This window comes from Strix aluco, chromosome 5 (genome assembly GCF_031877795.1).
Source record: "Strix aluco isolate bStrAlu1 chromosome 5, bStrAlu1.hap1, whole genome shotgun sequence".
NCBI lineage: Eukaryota > Metazoa > Chordata > Aves > Strigiformes > Strigidae > Strix > Strix aluco.
Window position 1 is genome coordinate 42882337 of NC_133935.1, and position 17859 is coordinate 42900195.

Below are 17859 nucleotides of genomic sequence, written 5' to 3' on the forward strand. Positions count from 1 at the left end.
CATAAAGACAAAATTTCAGGGTATGTGCTGTACCCAGAGTTTGCCTGTGGGTTTGTTAGTTGGTTTGTTTTCTTAAAATGAAAATGTTCATACTAGGGAAGAGATAAGGTGATATTTTCTTTAAAGAATCTGCAAAGAGGCTTTAGTGAAAGAAAGGAGTGTTTTTGCAGCACTTCTTTCTGCCCATAGATAGGGCATTCACAGGGCATATAATGTTGTGAGAGGTACAGGGGGAAAAAAGGCTTGTTGTACTGGTACAGAGGTATAACTGGGAAGAAACTGCTCACATCAAGATACCTTCTGAGCAGCAAATGAAAATGAAAACTGACAAAAAAACCTTGTTTTAGTCAAACATACTGCAAAAGTATCACTACTAGAGGATAGATAGTTTAACCAGAATACTAAGCAAAATTTTGTATGATTGTTATTGACTCTGTCTTTCAGAATACAAGTCAAAGTTATTCCGGGCTTTCCATGAAACATTGTACAAGGTGGTGCAAAAGCACTGCTCTTAGACACTGCAGTTACTTTTAATTAATAATCCGCACTTCAGTCAGGGAAAAAAAAACCAGTAATACCCAATAATTTTAAAAAAACATAATACAAGCGTTCATAGTTAAACTCAACAAAGATAATTTCTTAAAGAGAATTTTAAGTAACTTTTAAAATAAAATCACTTCTTATATAATCATTTTTTTAAAAAAGATAGCAAGACTGTTCCTGTTAAGCTTCCCATTCAGACTTGCTCATGCCTGCTACTGTATAGGCAATGAATATTCATGAACATAAACATCATTTGTAACATCTGTATACCAGTGGTAGAGTACTAGCAAGACATTTGCACTCCTTTGTTTGGGATATATGCGTATATACAAAAAGAGAAACTTTCCCTTGTGATCTTCTCCAGAGACGATTTCACAGTCTGAATTCTGGCTTTAAAAAATTATAACATATATCATATTATTCTGCAAGAACAGAAATGTAAGCAGAGTGCGTCTCAGCCCACAGCCAAACCTTTCTACCTTGCCAGAAAACAGAAATAAAAGTTTAGTCTGTGAATCCCTTTTGCAGCCTTCACTCCTCTTAAAAAAAAAAAAAAAAAAAAAGTAAAAGGAAAAAGTAGACTGCATCTGGGATTGTCAGTACATATAAAAACCCATCTTCTGAGTTAAAAGTCCCCTTCTATATGGCATTTCTTTATTCCAGTTAGCCCAGCTGAGTTAGATGAGGTGGCAGGGCTTGTCATGTGAGAAAGTCACACTGATTTACTCCACCATCCTTCCTTTAATGATCACTTGTAACCCATGTGAAGTTTATTATTTCAGCTTCCCACTAATTGTTTTGGCTCAAATTAATTCAAAATTGTGAACTTAATTCACCATTTTAAATTAACACCTACCCTTTTGTGACAGGTTGCACAAGTTTAAATTTGTACCTTCAGTTAAATTAAGATCTTATCTAAATGGAAAGTTCCTTAAGGTAGAAATATAATCTAAATCAATTAGTTAACAATAGCTAGGAAGGGTGGTATAACACTTTCATGGTGTGAGGTGTGTTCAGTAATGAACACTTCTAATGAAGACTAAGAAAATAATCACCTGTGACCTGACCACAGTATCTTTCTGGGCATCTGGTTCCCAGTTAACCCTCTTAGAAAGCTTTATGAGCTAGAAAATATTCTTCCCAAAAGTAGGCATGCATATGCATATACCTGAAGATCTCATCTGCCGATGCATTATCCAAAGCTACCTGTCCGGAACAGCAGAACAGCATCTTGCTCAGTGGCTTCAACACACTTTCCTACCTTCTGGTCACTTTGTTCCTCTGCACTGTTTGCATGTAAGAGCATAAATAATGTTGATAATTCTTTTCTTCCAACTTACCACTTCCCAATTTTTCTTTTCTGGGCTATAACAGAAAGTAAAGAATTGCATATTTGTGCAACACCCAAGTTCCATAACTGGAAGTTAAACTGGTCCTGAGTGAGCTGCATGTCTCAGGTTCCTACCCTATATAGAATTCTTTACTTGTAGGTTCATTCAGCAGTTAAAAAGAAGCTCTAATTTGTCTATTGACTTTTAGCAGTTCAATTGCTAATGTGAAGTGAGTCAGTAATTAAAGGTCAGTCATTCAGTTGTCAATCTTTCCTGACTCAGAAGTTTGAGAGAACTCACAAATTCAGAATTCATGGAAACTGAAATGTACGGAGTTATAAAATGTATATAAATATGTATATAAAATATGATGGCAGAAGGCACAGGATTACAGAATAGTGAAACACTTTTCATCACTAGTCTGTGTAGAATGAAAGATTTTATTTCATGGACTGTGATGCACCAAAAGGCTTCCATAAGCAATTAGAAATTTTACTGCAAATGTATGTCCATGAGTTAAAAAAATAGTCTTCCTGTGATTGTTTTGTTTGATTTTTTAAAACCAAACTGTGGCTTGTGTTATTGTGGTCTACTCTGTGATTCTGCAGTCAGAACACCCAATAGTCTATCCAATGTCTTTGGAAGGAGAATTCTTTACCAAGCATTGACCTTTGATAGATATCTGAAGCATTCCTCTTTGGGGACGAGGGTTGTTGCTAATATGCTGAAAAATGCCATTAAAAATTTAATCTGTCGTATTCCTAAATCTTAATCTGAGAAATTGTCACATTCAGACTTCTCAGTCAGCATGAAAAGAGTTCATCTCAGCCTCTGTATAGATAAGATAGGTAGGCTTGAGTGGAACATTACATCTTTTTCTGGTCCTTAAGTGTTGTTACATACAAATACAGATTCTTCGCTAGATATAGATACATGCTATGAACAGTCAAATGGCTCCAGTTATCCTGCTGTGTCCACATTTCAGATTGACTCAAACCTCCTCTTCTGGAAAGCCTGTAAAAGAAAGATTAATGGCAAATAGGAAGCTTTAGAAAACACAGACATCTGGAAGTAAAGATATCATAGTGGTGTAAGCCACAGTGGAATAAAACATTTGTTTAATTCAACATTTAGTCTCTAAAGCCAGTCAATAGGGAAAGAGAGCCAACAATTTAATGGCACACATTTGTTTATGTAAGGTCTGCTGTGCAGGAGAACCATGCAATTTAGTTTGCAAACTCTCCAAAACAGCAGGTGCTGGGTGTGCTAAACTGTCAGAGCACCCAGTTCCCAGGGGAGGTGTGTGTGTGGGGGGGTGGTAAATACACATCATCACTCACATAATCCTTGAACCTCTTCTGTTTGACTGATGATCTTTGACATCTGCATGAGCCCTTTCTTGCTCAGACTCTTGCAGCAATGCAGGGCCAGAGAGGGGCAGGAAGGAAACCAGCAGCATGGTCAGAGAGGGACCTGGGGGTGTTGATTGACAGCCGGCTGAACATGAGCCAGCAGTGTGCCCAGGTGGCCAAGAAGGCCAATGGTATCCTGGCTTGCATCAGAAATAGCGTGGCCAGCAGGGACAGGGAAGTGTTCTTCCCCCTGTACTCAGCACTGGTGAGGCCGCACCTCGATGACTGTGTTCAGTTTTGGGCCCCTCACTACAAAAAGGACATTGAATTACTCGAGCGTGTCCAGAGAAGGGCAACGAAGCTGGTGAAGGGTCTGGAGCACATGTCGTACGAGGAGCGGCTGAGGGAACTGGGGTTGTTTAGTCTGGAGAAGAGGAGGCTGAGGGGAGACCTCATCGCCCTCTACAACTACCTGAAAGGAGGTTGCAGAGAGCTGGGGATGAGCCTCTTTAACGAAGTAACAAGTGATAGGACAAGAGGTGATGGCCTCAAGTTGCACCAGGGAAGGTTTAGACTGGATATTAGGAAGCATTTCTTTACAGAACGGGTTGTTAGGCGTTGGAATGGGCTGCCCAGGGAGGTGGTGGAGTCCCCATGGGGGACCCTGGAGGTGTTTAAGAGTAGAGTCGACATAATGCTTAGTGATATGGTGTAGTTGGGAACTGTCAATGTTAGGTTAATGGTTGGACTAGGTGATCTTCAAGGTCTTTTCCAACCTTGATGATTCTGTGATTCTGTGATTCCATAAAGGTGGCCCATGCCTACTACCCACTCATGCCCAACACAAATCCTACAGCATATCTCATCTGGACGTACCACTGCTGCACTATGGCAGTAGCTGGCATAGGTTACTGCAAGAATTCAAGTGTGGCTATGCAACAGCGTTAATATAAAAAGTTAGTAGTTTTGAATATTGTGAGCTATTTTGCTGGTGATGTTTACATTGTGCTGATTTATTTTACCACTCAGCAGGTTGAAATATTTTCTTCCAGTCTGTTTTTCTCCTTAATTATATAAATCTGTTTCTAATTGAAGCTGATATTAAAATAAATTTATTTTTTTCCTTAATGTCAGTTCATGCAGATCATTAGTATTCTCAAACATCTTTGCTTGTACAGTAGCATTGTCAATAGGTACAGACCAGATATAAATACAATATTTCTTAGTATCCTGGTTTGCAAACAGCATTGCACCATGAGAAGAATCTCCAAACTCATTTGCACTGTGTGATCCTTTAGTGAAGAATGGAGGTTCAGCTTAGTACTTTGTAGACATTCTAAAAATGAAAAGACTTTATCTAGTAGATGACTTAGTAATAGAAAGTACATCAGAACATCAATAAATCACGCTGATGGATAGAACCTTGTCAGCTACTGAATTTAACTTGAGTTAAAGTTAAATCCAATTTAACTGTGTGTATAGATGGAGCTTGAGAGAACAGCTGTGAATTTCAAAATATTGGTCACAATTCTGTAATGCAGTGAGTCACCTCCATTTTCATTCAAGTCAATATAAGTCAAGAGTATTTAGCTGCTTGCAGAACTGAATGATAAGATGAAGGATTATTCTATGAGGAAAGAAAATTCACTGTTGCATAATAAACATAGAGGAGTTTCAGGGGTTTAAAACTCACAAGTCTTTTCACTCAGTATAACACGTTTGATGAGGACATATTCTTATAAAAAAAATTTTATTTACTGTCAGAGGAATAGAAACACCCCTTTGCTAAATCCAAATCAAGCATGAGGAACAGCAACTCTTTTAGCCATTGCTGCTGAGTACTATAATATTATGGATCAAAAGATTATGGACATTCTGGCATCCTTATATAAAGAAACAGTGAAGTAACTGTGGAGCATGGTGTGATAAATGACCCCCCAAAAAATCTCTTTGCAAGCATCCTTACATATATGAAAGAAGCACAGCAGAGTCTATTTTTTTTTTTTTTTTTGAGATGAAGACTAGAAGAACTAGAATTGCTCAAGGTTTCCTCTTGGAAAAGATGTCTATCACACAAACAAGCATTTGTATTTGTATGAAATCCTACAGCAGTCAGGGAGCGTCAGCTCCAGTCTCATGAAGCCAACTGCAAGCTTCTGATTAATTAAGCTAAACTGTAATGTGTATATTCAGGTTGGGAGGGAGAGAGAGTACAAACAGAGAGAAAGAGGAAAGATACAACAGAATACTGGATGGGCAGCAATTTTCTAGCCTGAAGTTTGTGACAGAAGTTAGCAAATTTCCAGTGTAAGCATAAGAGTGCAATGTAGACATAAAATCTCATTTCCTTTGTTCAAAATTCTCCCAGCTGATTTAACGCTTTTCCTCTTATTAATTTAATTAGAAGGAAAAAAAAAAAATTAGACTACCAATAGCAATTCAACAGTTTAGTATCCTAACCAAGTTCTACTTTATCTGAGAAAATGAGATTATTTTTGTTTGAGAATAATATTTAATTCCAGAATATAACAGAAGGAAGTGGCAAAAAATAACAAGGTTCAAAATGTATTAGGACAGACTGTAAAAGATTTGTTATTTTACACTGAGCAATGACAGGTTTCCCTAAAAGCATTGAGAAATTCCTGGCAAATGAAAGTCAAGTATCATGCACTCAGAAATGAATGTATCATAACTTATACTTCAGTCACTACATGCTTCAAACCATGGATGGAGCCAATTTAGTAGAATTTCTGAAAGACTGAAGAAACTTATTCCTGAGACTTTATATACACTGCACACTTCTAGGTTAGCACACAGTTAAACTATAAAATGTTTCCATGTTACCCATTTCTTTGAGAAACAGTGCTAGAAGGAATGTGATACGTTTCCATTTTAAAGGCTCGAGAATCTCTTTGGTTTTAACTTGCTGAAAGGACAGTCCTCACCCTCACAGCGAGACTCTGAGATCCAGCCTACAAAGAATGAGTTGCTGTCTCTTCTGGCGTCAAGCAGACAAATATCTTCTCTTGGAAGGAAGTCAAAAGTGCAATTGATAAAACAGATCATTTCATGATATAATCAGGATCTCAGTAGAAATGTTATTGTCAGTCTTCTCTGCTGGAGGAGTAAAAAGTCCAGTTTTGTCTCCTTACACAAAGCTATAGTAAGTCGATTTTTCCCCCCACAAATACGTTTCTCACAGAAGTTCAGCTGAGACTGCTGTAAACTAGAAAAAGTAGCAAATATATTTATAAATTATTTTTAAATTTCCTCTTGCTTCATTCCACTTCCCTTCTGTAACATATCTATCTACATGAAAGTCTTCCACCATCTCTTGAGAGCTATTCTTGGGCTTTATCTTTCGAGAAGTGCTTATATCACATGCTAATTGGCTTAATTAACTACAAGTCATAGCTCCAACAAAAGCATTTCCTATCTAGTCACTGTGATCATTAAAAAGTGATTTGCATTACATTTGGAACAGCAGACATTTAGCTTGTGAAAAGGGCTAATGAAGCATGTGTTCTGGGCACACAAATCAGGTGCTAGAGCTGTAGAAAGCAATATACAATTCCTTTGCAGAAGCAGTTTAAAAGATTTCAACTACTGGTTTTCCAATAAAGACTGATATAATTTTTTGCAATGATAAAATAATTAAGAGAAATGGAGACCATCTTCCTCAAGCAATTTGACAACTATAAGAAAAACCGCAGTCTTTATTTGTAGTAATTCACAGAAATGATTCAGCATGTACTAGGTCAGAAAGATATTCTGTAAATTATATTTTGAAAACAGAATTTGGAAGGGCAAGTGCAGCGTTCAAGTGTTGCTAATGACCTGCAGAGACAAATCTGCACACAGGGCTCTGCTCTCACATGCAGTAACAATGCAGCACCACAAGCACCAAAAAAGGGCACAATTTCAAGTGAAATCTAGGTCACATATAAGTGCCAATATATAAAAATATAATCCTGTCAATCTCCACACAGCTGCTAACAGACCTTGGACTTGCTTAAACTCTGTAGGCACTCTTGTTTTCAACACAGACTTTCCATCGGTATCTGTAGCTCTTATTCTTGGCATGTTCATATGTATTTCATGTTGGCAGAGCTGAGCAGTGTTGCCTGTGCCTGGTGCTAGATCTAAATTAGGGTTAGAAGGATGGGATCTGGAGCCCCTGCCCCTTCCAGCACTGGTCTGAGAGGCATTCTTAGAGCACATCTGAAATGCCTGCACTCTACACAGCACACAGGTGAAGCAGGGAACCCCCTCAGAATATGGCCAGGAGAAAGAAGTGCTTGATTGTCTTCCCCTCTTCTTCTTTTGCCGTTGTTTGGCAGTTGTTGCAGCCCTGCAGATGTGAGGAAAGCTAGACTGAATTCTCACCATCTCCTGCGGAACTCAAGCATTCTGGCCACTCACTCACATTATAAATGGAGACTGCTGTTCCTTTTTCGTCTTTGATTTTATCTGACTTTGGCGTTAGCCCTGCTTTGGGGGCAAACCTCCAGAGGTCGCTTCCAGCCTAAATTATTACATGACTATATCATCTGCTATTTGCATTTTAAAAACCAGCAGCAGCCCTTGCTAATTTCTGCAAGGAAAACTGTAGATCAATTTTGTGAGGTGTATCTGGAATGAATAAGGGGTAAGTATGAGTAAAGAGTAAGATAGAATAAGGAAAGCAAATCCTGTCCATGGAGTTTTCACACTGGTGACCTGTAGATGATTCACTGTGCATATGAGTGTATGATTCAGGCATCCCTTAACTTTCTCAGGTACTTCTTAGGCACACCAGACAGACATTCATGAGCCAAAATTTCAGTCCCTAAAATTCAGATGTGACACCAACAGGATTGCCTTTGGGGAAAGGAAACTCCAACTCCAGCTGCTCTGGTACCAACTAATGCAGCTCACTTTCTCACAGAGATCCATTACTCAGCAAGTCCTTTTCTGATTTTGCAGGGAAGTCTGGCAGAGAGCTCTTTCACTCCTGCCCCATTTTGAGCCAAGCAGCAAGCCATGAACCAAGTCCCCGTGCCCAGAGGTTATGGTTCTGGTTATAAAAGAGTTAACTGAAGTTTTAATTCCTCACCTCTCTTCTTCCCCAGTTGAATGTAAACTGAAGAACTGAAAATCATGTTAAGGCAGCAAAAAATTTCCAATTATTGCCCAGCCTATCTGTAAGCTATCAGCAGAGCACAGCTAGACTTGAGACCATGTTTGTATTAATAGGAAGCAGTAAGAAGACATAGGTTCAGGCTAAACTCTTAATGAAGCAGCCCTGGGGCAATGTTGGACTGTGCCAACTGTCATGGTTTCAGCTACTGTTGAGGGTGCCAGGGTGCAGTGGGACGCCTGGGCTCGCAGGGGCAGCAGGGCAGGGCCTGGCACCAGGCCCCATCCCACGCCCAGCCAGGAGCAGAGTAGCCGGGACCACCTGGGCAGCCCCAGCCCTGGGCATTGGGCACCTCGCTGGGGACAGGGCTGAGGCTGGGACATGGGGACATGGGCCCATGGTTGGGCAGGGCAGGGCTGTGGGGAGCTGGAGACTGGCCCTGCTGCTGCGAGGCTGGGACAGGGGCTGATGGCCTGGAGGCCTGATATGGGGTCTTGGGCCATGGGCAGGGTGGGGGCAGCCCTGGGGAGGGGGGCATGAGCAGGAGGACTCTGGTGCCCTCAGGACCCTGAAACAGGCCATGGACCATTCCAAATAGCAAAGAATGGATGAGGCTGTTTCTTTTGGGGCAGAAGAGAAGTCAGCCTTGCAGCTCCAGGCTTTGCAAACCTTCTTTTCACCAGGTCTGAGCTCCCTCTTTTGACTAGAATGAACAATAAACAGACATAGTTCAAGAGATCATGTGGACATGTCCTGTGACAACAGTTGTTGCCTGTTGTAAGTTTATCCTCTCATACATGTGAACAAATGACCTTCTCTTAAGCATCTTTGGGCAATCCAAAGGCTTTTGCCCTTAGTTTCATAGCACCCTAGACCAGGGTCTTTAATAGTTTTTCTAACCCATTATTGAGATGTGCCTCTTACATAGCCAACTCAAACACCATACTTTAATCTCTACTGCTGTAGAAATCAGATTTCCATTTGGCCATTGGGTAGTGTGGCATAGCTGCACCCTTGGGCTGTGGCTTTGAGTGGCTGAGCAGGCACAGATTCCTCCTCTGATCCCCACACGCCTCTGGGAGTTACAGCAGACTGATGGTGCCTCACAAGACCTTGCAAGAGGCTGCCTGTGTGCTCTACTGTGTTCATTCCTTGCTTCCATTCCTTATGCTCAAATTAAACCGGGGGGTTTTAGATCTGTATCTTTGGAACCATCTGGAACAATACAAAGCTTCTGGTCTTGCTTACATGTCTATTTCTGCAGGCTAAGATGTCTTGCGTGGATCCCTAGCAGTAGGAAGAGCTTTGCTGGAGGTGTGAACTGCCAGTTCTGCCAGGCCTGACACATACTCCTTCACAAAATTGATTATCTCCTGGAAAACATCCTTAAACTCTTCCTTAATATTTTGTTTCTCTCAACAATTCATCTTCTTGAGAAGATAATTTAAAAAAAGGAAAAACTTTTTTTTTTTTTTCCAGAAACTGTGAAGTTTCCAAGTTATTTTTACCCACATACTTAGTTTTCTTAATAAGGGAAAGATCGTTCCTATAAAACCCTGAATCTAACTATTTACCTTCTACTAACTGTGGCTTTTCTTTCAGTGATAATATCGTGTTTTCTGGCAGCACGCAAGCTTGTGCACCTGCATCCAACTTAAAATGAATAAATGTTTCATTTGCTTTTGGACTGGTAGTTAATTCATCTTCTGTTGCAATGATGTTCAAAAATTCCTGTTTCTTCATTCTCTCTTCAGACTCTCCTGGCACAGGTTAACTCTTAGAAAGTGATGTAATGACTTACAGTTTCTGCATTTTCTTCTGAAGGTCAGGCATTGTGTTGTTTATTGCAATGCATGGAACTGTTTCACCTATGCTGATTTTCAATTCCACATGCTTTCCTTCTCCCTTATTGCAGGAATTCATCTTCTTTTGATCTTCTGTGTGAAAATTGTCTTCACCCCTTCATGCAGCTCAGCCCAGGCTGGATGATAGCTTTTCATGCTCTGCCAAAGTAAAAATCTAAGTAAATTTTCAAAGAGATGAAACTGAATCTCCTACTGTCTTCTAATTAAGATTTCAAACATGATTTGCTATACAGAAACTTGGCCTCTGAGATTTGAAGTGTTTTAGCCTTCTGTAAGTCAGAAAGTTTTGTATCTTCTCTTTTCATTCTGTGACTAAGAACATCTCATTTCATGTAACATGGAGCAGAGTATTCCCCCATCTCTGTGAAAGTTTCAGAGCCTGTCTTTTCTGTCCCAGTGTTTGTGAAGACAGACAAGTTCTGCTTAAAGTACTCCACAACTCACTAGGATTTCAGATATTTTAAAATAATTCTATTTATCATTCAGGCATTTTTTTTAGTTTGCTTCCCTCCTGGCATCCTACATTGATCAGGAATCATCAGAATCAAAGTGCTTGACAAAAATCTGGTTTAGGCTGTAATATCTCAGTCATTAACACTTGATCAATGCACTTCCAGATCACCCAGTTAGTTAAATACTTTTGATCCAGAACAGGTGTGGGCATGCAACTACTGTTTCATAAAATTAAGAGTACACAATATGGTGTTAATGCTGTCTTTACACTGTGGGAGTTTTGATTTCACACTATAGTCTCTAAATCTGACTTTAATGTGTAGTCAGACCATGACCTCAGCACCTGAGTTGTAAGCTAACAGCTTCGCATAATGTGAGCCTCAGCAGAGCACAATGCATTCCCTGCAGTGTCTGCAAAGATATCTGAAGGATGTAACTCCCAGCTAGTTTAGGTGAGTTACACAAAGGAACCATGGTCAAAGATAAAGATGTGTAACCATGTATATTTGTCCATAGACAATGATATAGGACATCTTGATACTAAATTTAAACCTTTTAAATTTTGTTTTATTCTCTTCTGTGTTTCTCATGAGTCTGTCAATTTTTTCCCTGCCTGCATGTTTCAGAGTCTAGATTTGCATCATCACAATAAGCTTTGGGTCTGAATGACAATTTAAATGTACATTAAATGCATGTCAGTATGTATGTAAATTGACTTTAAAACCCAAATAATTAAAATGCTCTTCCAATATTACTGATTTAATCTTTCCTGTGAGGTGTGCCTTTAACTTATATTGTAGCTTTAATCTATGAAGTCACTGTTGTAGATGGGGAGAAGGTTGCAGGTTAACTAAAGAACATTTTACTTCAGAAATCCTGTCGTGGAAAGGTTAACGTAATTGTCCTCAAAGTGAACAAGCTGACAGATAGGAGGAAAGTGTCTATTTCTTGTCTCTTCTGCAGAGCAGAGTTTATTACATTTGTCTCCATTCTCTCATTTACAAAACAGGTGTGGAAGTGTATTTGAATATGCTAAGGGTCAGAATCTGGAAGGAAACACCTATGAGCATATTCTTTATGTCACTATGAGTTCCAGTACTAACCTTATTTCATAAATTGCAAAAGTCCTGTGGTTGACTGGGGGATTGGGAAGATTTGAAAGATGACATTGTGGAAATCTCTGCTTCCAATTCCAACAAGGAAAGTAAAACTTTTGGAAGGTGATACACTGGGACAGAGACATGAAAATATGGGTCTGGAAAAGTCACCTATTAGACAGGATATCAAGCTTCCCCAGAGCTGTGTTGGCTCTGTGCCAACTTGTCACCTTCAGTGCCATTGTTTTTGCATAAAGGCATCCTAATGCAGTGGAGCCTGAGTGCCCTTAGATGTGTAGGTAGTGGATTGAGTGGGGGATGAGGATGAAAGGGTGGCAGTCTCATGCATAGAGGGAAAGTGGCAAGCAGGAAGCAGAGAATGAGTGGAATGGGTGAACTGGATTATGGTGAAGTATCCCATATTAACGCTCACCTTCCCACTGGCTTTGTGCTCATTACTGTACTCTTTGAAAGGCTGTAAGCTGTGAGTTACTGTGGACAGAGCTGGAAGAAAATCTTACAAAATATGGGATGGAAGGTGGAGCCAGATTGTATATAGAGGTGTGGGAGGCCTGGAAGGTAGGATAGAGAAAGCTGATTATCTATGAAGATCAATGATCTACTGCACACATCACTGTAAAAATCATTCTTTCCAACCCCTGTTAGATGGTCCTGTAACATCTCCCTTCCTTACTGTCAGAGGAGAGCTCTGCATATTTTCTCTGAACCTTCACAGGTATTCTGCCTGGATTTGGGGGAGAGAATTTGTGGATTTTGAACAGGAAACTTTCAGTTGTGAACTAAATCCATGTGCAAATGCTAAAATTTATATTCTGTGGGGAGCTAAATGGATTTCCTAGGTCTGAAAGCTTAGAAGGCTGGAAAATTGCCAGAAACATGGCAAGGTGACGTCATCATCATTCTGCAATTACTGTGGTATAACATAACTTAAGTTTTCTTGAGGGGAAAACAATCCACACTGAGCTTGTACAATAAGCCTCTGTCAAGCACTTCCATTTTCGAGAAGCTGCAATGTAGACAGTGCTTTGAACTGGAGTAAGCCACGAGGTTAACAGAGGGCTCCATGGAACCTGAGACCATAGTTGTACAAATTCCAGTGGACTAAGAGCAACCTCTAGTTCAATACTTTGAACTCATAGTTTTCTTTTCCAGTAAGACTTTTAAAGTCCAGGTAGGACTTTAAAAATATATATAATAATACCACACATGGTTACACATACATAGGCACAAATGTGATGTCTGAAAGAAGGAAAACCTAGCAGACAGAATCTAAGCTTCTTTTCTTGGCAGATGTAAGGATTTAAATTTTCTTTTAAGATAACTGTAACATTCCTTAGTTAATGTGGGGTGGTGACTTTAAAAGTTGATGCCTTGAAGGCTTGATACTCTGACATTCAAAATTTGTTTTATATGGTGAAAAAGATATTGTGCCAATGGATTGATTTTCTACTTTTTTCTACTTACTACTACAATAAAAGGAGCGCTTGTACTTAAAAAAAATCCTTAATTTAACTTCCTGGGAAAAATGTATGAGAACTAGACTAGATTGTTGATACTTGTTTTTAATAGAAAATGTACTGGTGTCCTTGCTACATTCCACATAAAAGGTATTCAGATCAGGAAAATTCCTTTTCTTTAACACTGAGTAAAGGAGTTTATAGGTCACACAGAGAAGAATTATGTCCTCATCAATTCATTTTTTCTTTTTGTGTAGACTGTACAGGAAATCCTGGACTGGTAGGAATACAGGTAGGAATGTTGATCATTTGACTGGTGATTAATTTTCATACTAACAAAGGAAAATCTAACAATATTTCAAGAAAACTCTGACAAATTCTTGAAGAAGAGTATACACACAGAACTACATGAAATGAACATCTTTCATAAAGTTCAGAAAATCTCCTTTCAGTAGTTACCTAACTACAGAAAGAACCTGAACTGCAGAATTCAACTGCTTATCTCTATTCCCCCAAAAATTACAAAAATCTTTGTAACTGGTCAAAACTTTGAAACTAATGTGTGTCCTTCATGCATCCTTGGTAGAAGTGGTTATAAAATATTACATAAGTCTGCAACTTGCTAACACACAACACTTCCTACATCAGGAAAGTCAAGGTGACTTTCCTGGTGGATGGAAGTTGTTTAGCACAAGAGAAGATAGAGCCATAGACCTTGTGAACTCCATCCCTTTCTTCTTCTGCCAGTATTTTCTGCATTAAGGTGCAACACTATGAAATCACATTTGGCAGTTTTCCTTGAAATGCCAGTACTTGGAGTCAAGTGGTTACAAGAGAATCTCTTCTACTTTTTAAACAAGTATCACCCTCCTTAAACAGTGACTGAGCTGAACCATGCAGTTCAGAAAGCAGAAGGTACATTAAAATAAACAAACAAATAAATAACATCTTTGTTCTCACCATTAAAAATATTGACTTCTGAATACCCGATAGTCAGAAAGAGAGGATAGGATGAAGTAGTGTCTGTTCAGATGTGAGTGGGAACAGATCGTCCCTAGGTGTTTCACACTGTTAGTGCAGAAGGATAATCCGAAAGGACTCTTTCATGATTAATAAATACAAAAAAGCATGCACAGACATTAGCCCTGGATTTGTCACAGGAGTTATTAGGAAAAACAGCAGACAGAAAATGCATTCTAAGAAAACCCATCAAGGATTTTCAACACTGCTCCTTTCCTGAGCATTCCAGTACTAAAATAGGCTTGCATAAGGGGATGGGAAATGGGAAGAAAAAGCCTCCTGGGGTTACTATGTAATGACTCTTAGGTTCATATTAATGATTGATATAATGGATTGAAATTGAGAAGATACTCCTTGCATGGCAGAATTACCTCATCTCATATTCAATAGAGAGCAGTGGGAATATTTACTAAAACAATACAAAAAGACAAGGTGACTTTCTTTTCCAGAAATGAAAAAATGAAATTGAAAACGAAAATAGAGAAACATGGGAAAACTTAATGGAAACATTACTATGACTTTGTCTAAATTGCAACTTTCATCAAATCCTGACGTATTTGTGAAAACCATGAAATAAATATACATCTAGACACAGTAGAATCAATGACAGAAATTCATCACTCTGTGCTGTTCAGAGCACCATGCTGCAAGGTATGTATTTATGCACCATGACAGTACAAGCACAATAATCTTTGTAAAACGAATAGTTATATTCAAGCACATTTGAGTCAAACATGTTGCCTCACATCTTTAACGCCCACTGAGTTGGCTTAGAGTTTTCCCATTAGAGATAATTATTTATAAAACTTTGTGTGTGTTGAGCATACAATGTGTAAAAATAGATACACTAACTGGAAACAATTCTCCTTTCCATTCTATTCAATTATTTTTGTTTACATTTGCTATGTTCCAAACGGTCAACATCTTTTTTTCATTAATTAATTAAATTAGTCTTGCTTTTGTTTTCTGTTCTAGCTAAACAAAGTCTAAAAATTTTCCATTGTTGCTGTTGCTGTGTTTCCAAAACAGCCTGTGGTATGTCCGATTCACTATACATTTGGCTATTTTTTGTGCGCTTGCTTTGAATGTTCAATCTGCATATCATGCAATGTTCTTTCTGGCATCAAATGTCTGAATTTCCTTCCTAGCCTCTGTTATTGGTTCATGGCATACTAATTTGATCATGATACGAGTATAAATATTAAATGTGTATATTACACATACCAAATTTATCTTGCAGAGAAGTCTGGGGTAAATATGTTTCAGAAATGTTTACTTTAACTATCGATTTGATTTTTAAAACAGATTTCTTTGGCTTTGTTTGTGCCTATTTTGTGTACATGTTCCATAAATACTTTCATAAATTATCTTCATTAAATGAGTAGTTACAACTGCTAATTTTGATCAGATGCTCTAATAGTTGCCAGAAGTATAGTTCATAATTCATATTCCATCATTAATCCCCTCCTTCAATTTACCATTCTTGTTGTTCTATCTCATGATCCTCTAAGATATTCTCCACTTATTTTTACTACAATGAAGTGCCTCATGGCCTAAACACGACTAGAGTAGTGAGGCTAAGCAGATGAACCAGTGTCTCAGAAACAGATCTTGCTTTGCTACAGAAATTATCCAGTCAGAAAACAAAGCAGTGGAAAATGTAAATAATCATTCCATGCCATTTGTGAACCATCTGCAGGCCAACAGTTATTCCTTGGAGAAATTAATGTATACTTCAAGACAACAAACATGAGAGATAAATATGATCTGCTAGTACAATTGACATCAGGGGGACTTCAGCAGCAAGCAACGAGTCAGGATCAGGTAGGCATCTTGCAGGCTGATTTTTAGCTCTTCAAATAAGGTTTAAATTAGATATAAGTAATTTGAGTATTTTACACCTACTAGCAGAATTCACATAAAACAAGTAAAAAGTTAATCAATTCATCTGTTAACAATGTTTTTCTATTCTCCTTTGTAGCACATACACACTCAATGAAAAGTATTCTTTGTAAAAAGAAAGATGACATTCAGTCCAGAAAATGTGAATGCTTTGTAGTATTCTTCTGATAGTGTTTACTGAAGTATGCTTGTTTTGTTTTGTTATGGGCAGTAATTTATTACCTGTGTGCATTTTAGGGCATCTTCTCAGCAACAAATTGCAGAAGTAAAAAACCCTGACATTTTAAGACCAAAGACAAATACAGAATTTTTCAGGAACTGAATGTAAACATTTCTAAGATCACTTTCAACAGAAGAGACATTGATTAGACACAAAAAGAATGAGAAAGAACTTCAAAATATTGACAGGGCTGTAGCTAGCTTTCATAACAAACATTAGGGTTTTCAGGTTTTTATTGGTAAGTTGTGTCTTACATAAAACTGCCTGTCTAGAATAATTTGCCTCAGTTTTTAGGAGAGCAGACCACTGGAACTCATGTTGCTCAGTACATCACTGTTTTGTTTTCATAAGCCATCCAAACTGAAGGAAGTGACTGCGTATATTGGCAGTGGAACTTTGTAAGTCTAAAACTGTAGTAAGTGCAGACATGCTTAGCATCTACAAAACAAATTTCAGATTTCTTCTCTATATGAAAGCTTATTTAGATTACTTGAAAGTATCTGTTGCAAACTTCAACTGGAAAATGCTACTCCTCTCCAGCACTCCATTATCACACAACTAAAGAAAATTAACCAAAAAGAACAGGTGAAATGTCCATGGAAGTTAAATTTAAAGATAAAAATGACATTTCTAATACAAAAGGATAGTTTCCCTGAGGAGATGTTTCAAGTGAGAGGTCAATGTTTGAAAAACACTTTAAAGAACATTTCATTTCGAAGAGGACTGTCAGAATGCAAATGTAGTGATAATGCAGATAGTGTACATCCAAGGTGCTTTTCTGCCAACAAAGAAGGATGTTTGTGATTTATCACACATAATAATACTCACCTGTCTGAACAGAAATTGGGTTTATTTATTTATTTTTTGGTTCTTTTTAATAATGTCCTCCAGGCAACCTGGGAATGATAATATGCATTGCAATGTTCAATGGCAAGCCCGTGAATTTGCTGTTCAAGGGAAGCACTGTAGATCAATAAAAAAGTGCTCTGAACAGCCTGGAATAGTATGCCCCACTGTATTGCAAAGCACAGTGTCACTTCTCCTAGAAGACAAAGTAAGTCCTGGAAAAATATTCTTGGGAAAGAAAAAGACAATTAAAGAAAATGTAAAATCATCCATTCTTTGTCATGAAAACTTAATAGATTTTAGACAGTATTGTAATTTAGCTCCTAGAAGAGGCCTATGCACATAGTTTTAGTTTTGATAATACATGATAGATGGGCCTTTCCAGAAAATGTCATTTGTATTTTGCACACTGAGATCTGAATGTTGCTGCTGATACGTAGTGGTGGTCATATCCTTCCCCAGCCTTCCATGAAGGCAGAAGAAGAAAGTAAGTAGAAGAAATATGAAGGAAGCAAGAAGAGGAGAATGAATGAGAAACAATCTCCAAAATGAAAACTCGAATAAGAGTTCTTAGACCCATACTTTCAAATGGATACACCAAAGCATGTGTATTCGGTCTGAATCCTAGCCACT